This window comes from Aulostomus chinensis, chromosome 5 (genome assembly GCF_037954235.1).
Source record: "Aulostomus chinensis isolate RoL2024-O1b breed Wild chromosome 5, RoL_Achi_v1.0, whole genome shotgun sequence".
NCBI lineage: Eukaryota > Metazoa > Chordata > Actinopteri > Syngnathiformes > Aulostomidae > Aulostomus > Aulostomus chinensis.
The window spans coordinates 1,581,870-1,593,875 of NC_141324.1; the positions used below are offsets into that span (position 1 = coordinate 1,581,870).

General features: G+C 45.1%; 1 long non-coding RNA gene across 1 annotated transcript; it reads left to right on the forward strand.

The window, feature by feature from the left end:
• Positions 1–349: 349 nt before the first annotated feature.
• Positions 350–8,745, forward strand: LOC147260848 (uncharacterized). The gene is made up of 4 exons (XR_015116007.1): positions 350–425; positions 1,335–1,685; positions 1,791–2,009; positions 8,539–8,745. It is a non-coding gene; the product is annotated as an uncharacterized LOC147260848 (long non-coding RNA).
• Positions 8,746–12,006: the final 3,261 nt, after the last annotated feature.

Sequence of the window (12,006 nt, forward strand, 5' to 3'; positions counted from 1 at the left end):
TTAGACGGGCAGGCCTTTTGCTACTTGTGTTTCTTGTGTCAGGAAGATTTCAGTTAGGCCTTGTTTTGATATGTTAAGTTAATTTGTTTGGCACAATCCCCTCACGGCCTACCTTCCCTCCCACTTTGTACACAGCTCTTGTACTTTTGATCACCCCTTTGTGAAATAAATAATTCTTGCACTGATAATTTTCCACTTGGCTGTTTGTGTTATTCCTTGTGTTGCCGCAAGGAACGTAACATACTGTGAAGACTGTATGGTGACTTGTTTGTTTTATGTTTTGTATACTCTGACACAGTTTTCACGGTGCTCTGGTGAACGTGACGACGCTGCTCTCACTAAAATAAAAGACGCCTTAGGCATCAGTCGAGACTCTCTTTGGGGATCCAAGGGTTGCTACACTGATGAAGCATACAACTGATGAGGTAATCATGAAGGAGAAGATGAAACAGACCTTCACCCATCGCCAAGCAATGGTTCACAATCCAGTGAAGTCCTCTGAAATATTCACCACCTTTCCAAGACTTCCTGACATCGCAGGAATGGTGTGTGGCTCTTGAAATGAAACATAACTAACCCTTTTACAGCTGAAGCCGATTCTAAAAAAAAAGGCTTCTAAATCCTGTTTTCTGAAAAAACTTTCTGTCAGGGGTTCTCAAACCATTCCATGACAAGGACACCAAAAATGATGTGTAATTGGCCACGACCCCCATCTGAAAATGTTGTTTCAGGTCCCCCCAGAAGCAAAGATATGAATTCAAAACGTGTGCCCTCAAAGAATCTATCAAAGATTTGTGCCACCTTTTCACTATTAGATCCACGTGAACTTGTATCATGTATATGCTTGACTTATAAGTACACATGAGTTCAAAGTATCATGAACAGATAATACATAAGACAACAGAAAAACACTTCCTATCAATCTCAGCAACAGAAAGCATTTCCTGAAGCCACCTCTTGAAACATGGAGCCCTCCAGTTTAATAATTTGAATTCTTTAGCTGCAACCATGCCTGCTTGTAGAGCCTGTTTTTGAAAAGGAGGAAGAGTCCTCGTCCTGTCAGAGCAACCAAATACAGCAAAGTTCCAGTCTTGTTTGGAAAACCAATCCAATATATCCCACCAGAAGTTACTGAGAACAGGACAGTGCCAGAAGAAGTGTGCCATCGATCCTTCAGCACTACGACATCCATCATACGTGGGAGAAACAGATCCAAATATCTGACTAAGCCCAATTTTGGAAAAATGAAGTATACGCAAGACTTTGAATTGAATCAGTCTGTATCTCGAATCGATGGAACATTCCTGTACACTGACCAGGCTTTCCTCCCACAGTGCCTCTGACACTGGGACGTCCAGTTCTTTGGCCCAGGCCTCCCTGAGAGGACTGGCGTCTACTGGAATCAAAGGCAGTGACCAAGCGAGAAATCAAATGTTGGGAGTTCCACGTGAGAGAAGTAAATCTTCAAAGATGTTGCTCTTTGGTTTAATGGTGAACTCTGGAATATCCTCGCACACAATGATGCCAAAGTGTGTCTGAGGAAGGAGGTGTTCAGATTGGAGCTGAAGGAATGAAGCAGATTTGTTATCAACCATCTTCTCCAGTGGAACAGAGTCCTCTCTTCCTCCATTCCAGAAGCACACTGTCCATCATCGCTGGCTTGAACAAATGGTTCTATGATACAGGTGTGTGGATTGACACATCTGACATTCCAAGCAATTGTTTAATAAGATTCCAGATCTTCAGAGGGTTTCAAAGAATAAAGTTACGACCAAGTCATTTGTCAGCAGGCTGCGCTCCCCAGTAAAGCAGTGCAGGAAGAGAGGTCCCTGAAACTGACACAGACTGGATTTTCAGCCGGGACGGGGAGACAGCAGACCAGTCATCGCCAGGGGAGCCCCACTGTCCAGTTTTCTGATGAATCGTCCCTACTTGAAAGGGCTCAAGAATACACAAGTGGTATTCCTCTTGGTTTGACCATTTATTTTGAAGGGACCAATTTGGAGCAGGTAAGAGTCCTAGGATGGACAAGGAAATAAAAGGGTATATTTCAGTTCCAAGAATAATTTACATTTCCCTTCAACATGAGCAAAATTATGCTAATTATGCAGAGCCCAATTTACTTGTAAACAATACTTTTCTATTTATAATTTACACATTCGCACCATCGCATTCAAGTTTGACTATGAAGGAGGAGGCTAGTCATGCAATATGGACAGAATGATCATCAGAAATCCATGAAACAATGTTTCCAGGATCACTACATAAGGCTTGGCCTGGTCTAAGCTACTTTGTGATCTATATTATTATGATTATGATTGTTGTTATTATTATTATTATTGTTATTATTGTTATTATGATTATGATGATGATGATGATGATGATTATTGTTATTATCATTATTATTATTATTGCTATTATTGTTATTATTATTGTTATTATGATTCTGATTATTGTTATGATTATTATTATTATTAGGATTATAATTATTATTGTAATTGTTATTATTATTGTTATGATTATGATTGTTATTGTTATTATTATTGTTGGTGTTGTCAAGCATTAGCCAAATTAGCCACACACTATGAAACAATACATCATCATCATAGTCCTTTGAATTAGATGACACTTCATTGAATGCCTGCAGACTAGCACACACTATCAGACTACATTCCCCATAATCCTCTGCGACATCAGGAAACAAATTGGTGTGCTGTTTTCAAACTCTTGTTTCCAACTAAACAGCCAACAGCAACAGATGCACTTTGTGACACACATTGAGAACATGACCGCTGCATCAGTGGACTATGGACGACATCAAGTTGATTCAAATGTCTTCATTTTAAATTCACCAAGCAAACGCTCCACACTGGTGATGGGTGGATGAGGCGTCATGAAGCGTCATGAAGCGTCATGAAGCGTGTCGACACAATGACACACTGTGTTGATACTGTGTCACTGAATACTGACACCTGCTGGACTTTAAACTTCCCTGCAGGCTTGACAGACTGACCTGACACTGATTTGATGACCTGGTGTACACAATAATGTCATTGAAGTCTTTGCGTTCATATTGGATCATTCCATGTCTTTAAACAATGTGAAGATGTATCTTAATGTGAAAATCTAAGTGAAAATGTTGGTAATGAGGACGCTTGAGGACTTTTACAAATTTTTATTTCAAAAAATTCGTTTTTCTGACATTTTAAAATTAAGTCTGTTACGTTTTTTTGATAAAACTTCTCCAGCTGTCGAAAACACGGCACAGATGAGGCTGGAGTGCAAAGAAATTGTAGGGACAGCTGGTAGAGGTTTGGACAGATTGTCTTTTGGTTGGCCCAGTAACTCACTGGATCCTGGGCCCTGGAAGTACTGCCCTCTGCCAGGTATCTCTGCACCTCCTGGAAGGCATCAGCTGTGGCACTTTTTGTCTGCCTGCCCACTTCCATGTCCAAATGTTGTCAAAGGTTATCTCAAAAACAACAAACTGGCATTTTAGGACATGATTTCCCACAACAACAAACAATGCAGGTTCCTGTGGACCAAACAGCAGCTAAGAAGGTAGTGTTGGTGTCTCTGTTCCTCTCCAGAAGCACACAACTGTTGACAGAAGGCTTGGCTTTCCAAGAGAACACACTGACACTGGTGTGGTAGCCCTGAGTGTCGTGACTGAACAACCATCAGTCTTAGACTGTTAAAGAGGCTAAGAGAGGACACTTGTCAGACATTATTGTGTCTGATCGCCACAACCCACGTGTGCTATTTAAAACCATTGACTCTGCTCTGAATGCCCCACAGCCTGTCTGCCTGGAAGCACCCACTGAAATGTGCAATGACTTCCTGCACTTTTTCATTGACAAGGTTGTTATCAGGAGGGCTCTCATCTCAGCTCCTGCCGCTGACCCCTCTGCTTCTGTCCGTTGCCCGGCTGTGTTCGATAAGTTTGAGCCTGTGACTTTGTCATTTTTAAAGATGTGGTTGGCCACATGAAGCCATCAGGTTCCCCTCATGATTCTGTCCCTCCTCATTTTTAAAAGAGGTTTTCCCCAGTATGGGGCAGTCAGTTCTGGGTGTTAGTAACAGCAGTCTGTCTTCTGGTGTTGTCCCCATTAGTTTTAAACATGCAGTAGTGCAACCACTGCTTACGAAACCTGGCCTTGACAGCACTGTATTGGCTAACTTTAGGCCCATCTCTAAGTTGCCTTTTATTTCTAAGGTCTTGGAGAAAGTTGTGTCTGCTCAACTGAAGTCTTTTCTGGATGAGCATGATATTCTGGAGGTTTTCCAGTCAGGTTTTAAGACTCTGCATAGCACAGAGTCAGCACTGCTTAGGGTCTTCAATGACATCCTCCTGGCAAACGACTGTGGAGATGATGTGATTCTTGTCCTGCTGGACCAAACTGCTGCCTTTGATACAGTGGATCACAATATTTTATTATCTCGGTTGCAGTACCTAGTGGGCATTTGTGGTAGTGCTCTGCGGTGGTTTAGGTCCTATCTGACAGACAGAACTCTGTGTGTAAGCTTTGCTGGTTCTGAATCTTCCCCTGCTCCTCAGTCATTTGGGGTTCCACAGGGCTCAATTTTAGGGCCTCTCCTTTTTTCATTGTATGTACTTCCTCTGGGCTCCATTCTCATCAGCATGGCATCTCTTTTCACTGCTATGCTGGTGACAGTCAGATAGATGTGCCACTAAAGAAGAAAGATGCTCTCTCAATCAAGCCACTTCTGTTATGTCTTGATGACATTAAAGCCTGGATGGCCCTAAACTTTTTCAATTTTAACGAGAAGAAAACTGAAGTGATGGTGTTTGGTCCCAGTGGCTCCTGTGAACCTCCCCCTATTGACTTGGGCCCCTTGGCTCTGTATGTGAAGCCAACTGTTTCAAACTTGGGTTTAAGATGGACAGGGATTTCAAACTAGATCGTCAAATAGGTGCAGTGGTGAAGTCCAGCTTCTTTCATCTGAGGCTGTTAGCAAAAGTGAAGCCCTTTCTTGCAGGAGAGCATTTTGAGACTGTGATTCATGCCTTCATCACGTCTCGGCTTGATGATTGCAGTGCTCTTTACTTTGGAATCAGCCAGTCCTCCCTCTCACGTCTCCAGTTGGTACAAAATGCTGCTGCTCGACTTTTAACCGGAGCAGGAAGAAGGAGCCCATCGTTCTGGCCTCCCTCCACTGGCTGCCTGTGCACTTCAGGGTTCATTTTAAGATTCTTTTATTTGTTTTTAAATCCTTAAATGGTCTGGCCCCCCTTACCTCTCTGAGCTGCTTCACCCTCGTGCTCCTGCTCGGTGCCTCAGGTCAGCTGACCAGCTGCTCCTGGAGATACCGAGGTCTAAGCGGAAGCTCAGAGGGGACAGAGCCTTTTCTGTTGCTGCTCCCAAATGATGGAACGATCTGCCTTTGCACCTCAGACAGGCTTCTTCACTGTCCATTTTTAAAACTAATCTTAAAACCTATATTTATTCCTTGGCTTTTGACCCAGCATGAGACTTTGCTCCTGTTTTAGTATTTTTATTGTTCTTCACTTGATTATTATGTTTTATGACTATTTATGTACAGCACTTTGTTTTCAGCTGTGGTTGTTTTTAAAGTGCTTTATGAATAAAGTTGAGTTGAGTCTTAGTTTTCAAAGACCTTCTGCCCTTGGAGGAGAGTTTTAGGCCTTCCTGGTGTTGCTGGACAGGCGGAGCAGGGACCGAGCAAAGCTGTGGTTTCTAAGAATGGAGAAAGTCCCTGACAACATGACGCTTGGGCCCAGAGTTCAAATACTGAACCTTTCCTTCAAGTATCTCTACATCAGTTCCTTTGTTCCACATCAAAACCACTGTTTTGGCAGTCCAACACTTCATCGGACAGTTGTATAAAACAATGCTGCATTCCTACTTTGCCAGGTTGCCTTGAATGTGGCGTCACTTCCTGTTCTGACACTCTGCTGCTTTTTCAACATTTTTAACAAGAAATGTTTGTTCACAATTCACTGAAACGAGTGTGTTCAATGCCACACATTTACAGACCTTTGTGTTTCCTTGAAGGTTCATGTTGGAACACTGAACGTAGTAAAACCTGTTCTTTAATGGGAAATCCCTGTAGATGAAGTGGAACATTCCAGAACTTCACTTTAACACACTCCAATTCCAGAGCTTCTGTTTGAATGGAGCTGTTGTTCATGGATTTTGATGGACGATGCTTGGTTTTCCATTGTCCAATGAATGTTTGACCCTTCCAGTCCTCTAAAGTGATGGACTAATACTGGCAAGATGCAGAAATCCTCTATTGTTCAAAGCACAGATTCTGTGTTGATACATTGTTGTAGTTTTTATACTTGGAGAAACCAGAATCTGACAGGAAATCACTGTAGAAAGTTGGCTCAGTTTCAGAAAGTAACAACTCAGTAGCTTCACTTGACAGTGACGGACCTTAAACTGGGCTATTTTGATGGACTCCGCTTGCTTTTCCACTGTCAAATGAACTTTTCTAATGGGAAATTCCTGCTCATAGACTGGTTTGTTTCATAAATGAACCAGTAAGAGCCCTGAACTGAGAGAAGAACCTGAAAGGTCCTTGTTCTTCATGTGTTTTCCATGATGGGCCTGTTTTCCTGCAGTTGAAAGCACATTTCTCAACACAAAATGGACTGTAATTTCATCAGTTTGGACTGGGAAAGCTGCTGGGTATTTTTACAGTTTCTTCCATGGAATTTTGTGGAACAGTTCATGACTGTAATTGGACGGTACCGTCTGGAAACGCTGCTGCCAGACTTTTGACCCTTTTTTTTACAGTGCAGTAAAGACCCAGGCCCTTAGACCTGTCCAGCCTCACACCATCTGGAGGTGTTGGTGCTGAATGGGCTTGTTCAGTGAACCCTTGGGGCTCCATCCACCAAAACCTGTCCACGTGGTCTCGGCCCCACTAGGACCAGGTCCTGTGAGTTTCAACTCTCTATGTACCAGGGCCCAGGAGCTGGAGGGCTCCTGAATCAGCAGTGTTGGTTTAGGTTGAGGGACAGAGTTGCTGAAGTTGGGGTTTTTGAATGTAGACACTGAGAGGACGGTCTCCAGTGACCTTTGACCTTGACAGAGGCCTTCCCACACCTGTTCTGGTTTGACCTGATTTGGGCTCTAGAGAGAGGAGAGGACAGGAGAGGACAGGAGAGGAGAGAGAGGAGAGGAGAGGAGAGAGGAGAGGAGAGAGAGAGGAGAGGAGAGAGAGGAGAGGAGAGAGAAGGAGAGGAGAATAGAGGAGAGAGAGAGAGGAGAGGAGAGAGAGGAGGAGAGAGAGAGGAGAGGAGAATAGAGGAGAGAGACGAGGAGAGGAGAGAGAGGAGGAGAGGAGAGAGAGAGGAGAGGAGAATAGAGGAGAGAGACGAGGAGAGGAGAGGAGAAGAGACAGGAGAGAGGAGAGGAGAGAGGAGAGGAGAGGAGAGAGGAGAGGAGAGGAGAGAGGAGAGGGGAGGAGAGGCCTCCATGTGGCTCATGGATCCCTGCATGGAGAGACCGTCCCTTCTCCTTCTCTGTGTCCACAAAGCCACGGCGGTGGAACCAAAGGTCTCCAATGTGCAGGGTCCTTGACAAAGTGGGGCTTCATGGTGGTGGACTGATGGCTCTACCTGCTGCTACAACACAGGCTTGGGATTTCTCCTCTGGAGCACACAAGGTTGAGGTGGGTTTTCTAGCCCAGCCTGGAAGGCTCTCACCGGTTTCGTTGCAGCTCCTGGTTTTTGCGACTGCACTCGTGGACACGTTCAAAGATTTCTCAGTTTTCCACAGCGCCTGACCTTCAGGTCTGAGAGGACTGATGGACGGTGGTTCCTCTCTACTGAGCTGCTGGTTCCTGCCATGACATGAATTCTACCAGTTGGTAAAGGGAGCTGTCAGCTGGGGACAAACCTGACTTCTGCTCAGCTCCACTGATGCTCCACCCCAGGAAGAAGGTAGGAAGTTCCACCAAGGAACCTGACAAGGTGAACCTGAGAGGGGAACCTTTTCAGGTGATGACATCATGAAGCTCCCTGAGAGAAGGACGAGCAGAGGGAGGCCACTTTGAGGAGCTAGAATATCAAACCTGTTCCAGTTCTTAACAATTCTTGGCTCTACTCCATGACTCCATGTATCTTGTTTGATATATTTGATGTCTTCAGTATGAATCTCCAAAGTAGAAGGTAGTCCAAATAAAGGACACCACTGAAGAAGAGGGTGTCCTCACTTCTGAGCGGTAGTGAGTGGCTGCTCTGTCCATGTCCTGTTTTTAAAGTACTATTTATTTAGTGGCTTTAGGGGCAGACAACAAAAACAGCATCCCATTTTTAAAGTGTTGCATCGTGAGGTGTAGAGGTCCCAGGTGGAGGGAGGACTGCTACCCACAGTTCTCTGTGCTGCCTTGACCCCCCCCCCCCCCCCGCTGAGCCTTCTGTTCAGCAGCCTGTAGCTGCCGTGCCACACGGTGCTGAGGCCCTGCCTCAGTTGTAGAGAGCAACACTCCAAGAGCCAGGATCCAAAAGGGTAACAGCTCACCTTCACTATCTTTGTCCAACAGAACCCCCACCAGCTTCGGGTGGTGGACCAGGCCCCCAGCTCTGGCTGTGATGGAGTTCTGTGGCCCTGATGGTGTCCACTTGTTTCCAGGCCAGACCAGGCTACCAGGAGACATGTGTGGAAACAGGGAAAGGGTGGTCCACCACCCATTCTCCTAACCCAAACCCAACCCCCACTGAGGAAGCAGCGTGTGATCCCAACCCACTTAACGGCCGCACCTTTGCACCTCCCTGCTGGATTTGTAGGCATGGCTTGTGACCAGGACATGGATGAATCCTGAGGGTTCCTTCCAGTGTCACTGCAGGCAGCATTGCAGAAACACATCAAAACAGGATTACAGTTCAATAGCAGGGATTTTCAGGGAGTTCAAGGTGCTGGGGAGAAGTGGGGTCCCAAGAACTGAAGGACTGTGCACCCCCTTTCTCCTCCTCAGACAGGTCTTTGCCCTCCTCCCCAACCAATTTTGTTGGGTTTTTCTTTTGATCTTTTGTTGTGAAAGTGCCTTTAGTCGTTTGTTTTATTGATCCTTTCATTTAAAAGCACTTTTAGTTGTTTGTTTTGAACTAATGAGCACATTTTTACTCCTAATTTCTAATATCATGTTGAATTGGTGATGTAACTGTTTAATGTGTGTTTTTAATATTGACAAATGTTCATGTACTCAAATAAATGTTCTTCCTTCATTTCACTACGTTCTCTGTCCTCTTTGATCCTCCTAATGACTCACTGATTTATCCTTCTATGGTTCTGGTTCTATCAGTTCTAAAATACAGTCTCCAACAGACAGAACCAGAGACCTGCGTGTGCTCCAGAGTCCCTCTGCTTCTCCAGCTCCCAGGTTCTCCACCTTCTTTTCTCAGGCTGCTTGTCATTGCCTGGACCAAGACCCAGGATCTCCATGAGGTGCAGACACCATGCTGGTGGTTCAGCTGGGGAACCCTCCTTTCCCCCTATGACACTCATCAAACTGCCTTCAATCCTGTCAACAAACTCTCTTAGAAAGTGATGTTCTCTTTTTTCAAGATGGTGTTTCTTGACCAGCACCTTTTCAAGTCTCTGAAAGTGGTGGGAACTCACTGACAGGTGCATCAAGAAAGGATCCTCTCACCACATGGCAACGCGCTTTCCCCTGAAATGGAGGTCCCATGAAGGACTTTAGGTAGGAATGATGTGGTGTGGTGGAAGGTGAGAACTGGGATGCTGCATGTAAAAGGTACTCCTGAGGCTGGAGGTGTCACCCTTAACACTGGAGGGCCTCTTGCCACAGTTGGGGGAGCTGGGAAAGTTTCCGGAGGTCCACATTTACAGGGAATGAACAGGGGTGCTAACGTTGCTGCAGGAACACCTCATTCCAGCCGTAGTGAACGGGCTCCAGTGTGGCAAATGTTGACCGCTCTTAGTTGGTGACAGCAGCTGATTATTGCTGGAAAGGTGAGCTTGGAAGCTTTCCTCTGATGGTGACAGGTTTGATGGGGGGGGGGGGGTGACCAACTGTGTCAGGTGAGAGATGAACCCCCCAGAGCGGTCAGGTTTTGTGTCATGTTAGATTAATTTGAACCAGGATTGCCTTCTCTGACTCTGTCATTGTCAAACAATGCACGGCCTCCCATCAACTTCATAAAAACCCATGAATGGGTATTTTAATGTGTGTCAGTATGTGTTTTACACACACACACACTCACACACACACACACACACACACACACACACACTCACACACACGTGAAGGACAGGTACCGTTTCTGGTCTCAGCTCCCTAAGATTCCATGTGACTCACCCCTTCATAAAGGTGAAGTCTTATTTCACAAAAACTGCGGGGGAGCCTTCCAGTTCTGAGGTTAGCACCCCAATATCGGAAAAAAAGTGAAACACTGAAGACAAATCTCAAGAAGAACCTTTGTCCCTTCCCTCCCCAGACGGCAATGTCACGTCCATGCCCTAGCGGTGTTCTTGGTTGGCCTTGTGTCTGTCTTGTCTCCTGGCTCCCGCTTTTATATTGAAATTGAACTCTGCCCTCATTTCTGGTAACTTCCCTTCCCCTTGGTGTGTTTCCCACCAGGCCAGAAAACGGACCGAGTACCGTTTTCTTCATCTTCAAACGTTCTCGTCAAAGAAATCTTCATGTGTAAATGTACATTTTGGTGTATTGTTTGTTTGTTTTCTTTTTTAATCTGTTCCCCTCTTTGCTTTGGAATGTGATACAGCCTGTCAACCATTTGTTTGTTAAATAGACAAAACTAAAGAAGCAAATGAAACATTTCGCTGATTAGTTGTGAGCCTTTTTTTTGTATCACAAACTTTAATTTGTAAATTTGTGGAAAAGGAAAAGAAAGCAGGAGTGACCCTCCACATTAGGAGGGACTGACAAAGACTTGTACCTATGATAACCCAGCCTGTCATTTGGAAAAGAGATTCTATGCCTTGACTGAACTGGGAGGCTAACAAAGCCTGAGGAAAGCTAAAAACAATCCAAAACGTTGCACGCTGAGACTGATGTCATTACGGCTATGAGGGGCCCTAACCCTATGTTCAGCACCTGAACAAAGTACTTGCATGCTCTTCAGTGAAGTATTTTTGAGTAATTCTCTAGAATAGTACTCTCAAGTACTATGACTGGGGTGGCAGTATTTCAGTTTGTTTTATTTAGTACTCATTCCACCTCTCCTTTGCCACCAATACTTGTTGTGGTCTGCATGTCCAGCGAGTGAGAGATTGTGTCAAACGTGGTGTTTTAGGGCTCCTGATCTGTGTCCTCCATGTGACTGAACCTTCATAACTCTTTGTGGCCTCGCTAAAACCACCAGAAACCCTAACCATCTTTGGGTGGTGGACCAAGCCCCCAGGAAGGACTGTGCATTCCTGCTCCCCACGTTTGTGGAGGGCAGGCCATAATTCTAAACCTAGCCCTTACGGTTCCAAAGTGCACCACTTTTGCTGGGGTGGTAGTCTTACCTTATACCTCCACTGATTTTATGTGTTCAAAGAATATATGCCACTTTATCTTAATCACTAATGTTGTGATAGAGTGAGAATTGAGCTGTCGTGTTTAAAATGGAGCTGCCTAAGGCCACAAGGACCAGGTCATATTTAAAGGCTATTAAGTTGACTTTTTTGAAACCCCACCACCTTCAGGCTTCATGCAGGATATCTTAGTAACCCATGCGAAATGGGAGACGAGAAAGCACTTAGGTGGGAGGGGACACTTACCTTAAAACCCTGAACCTTCACCCTGAGCAGCACCGATAGAGTGGACGCCTGTCCGGATGGAGGGCAAACCTTTCACTTGATTTGTTTCACTGCTCGTGGAATTTAAAGTTGGCATCACTCAGGCTAGGAAGCTCCTACACACACCTGCTTGCTACCATCGGAAAGCCCGTACACACATTTGGGGAGGGTAGCCAGCGTCTCGGGACTCTGCCCCCTACAGGTTGTATGTACACAAAAGTTACTGAACAGTTTAGCCTCAAAG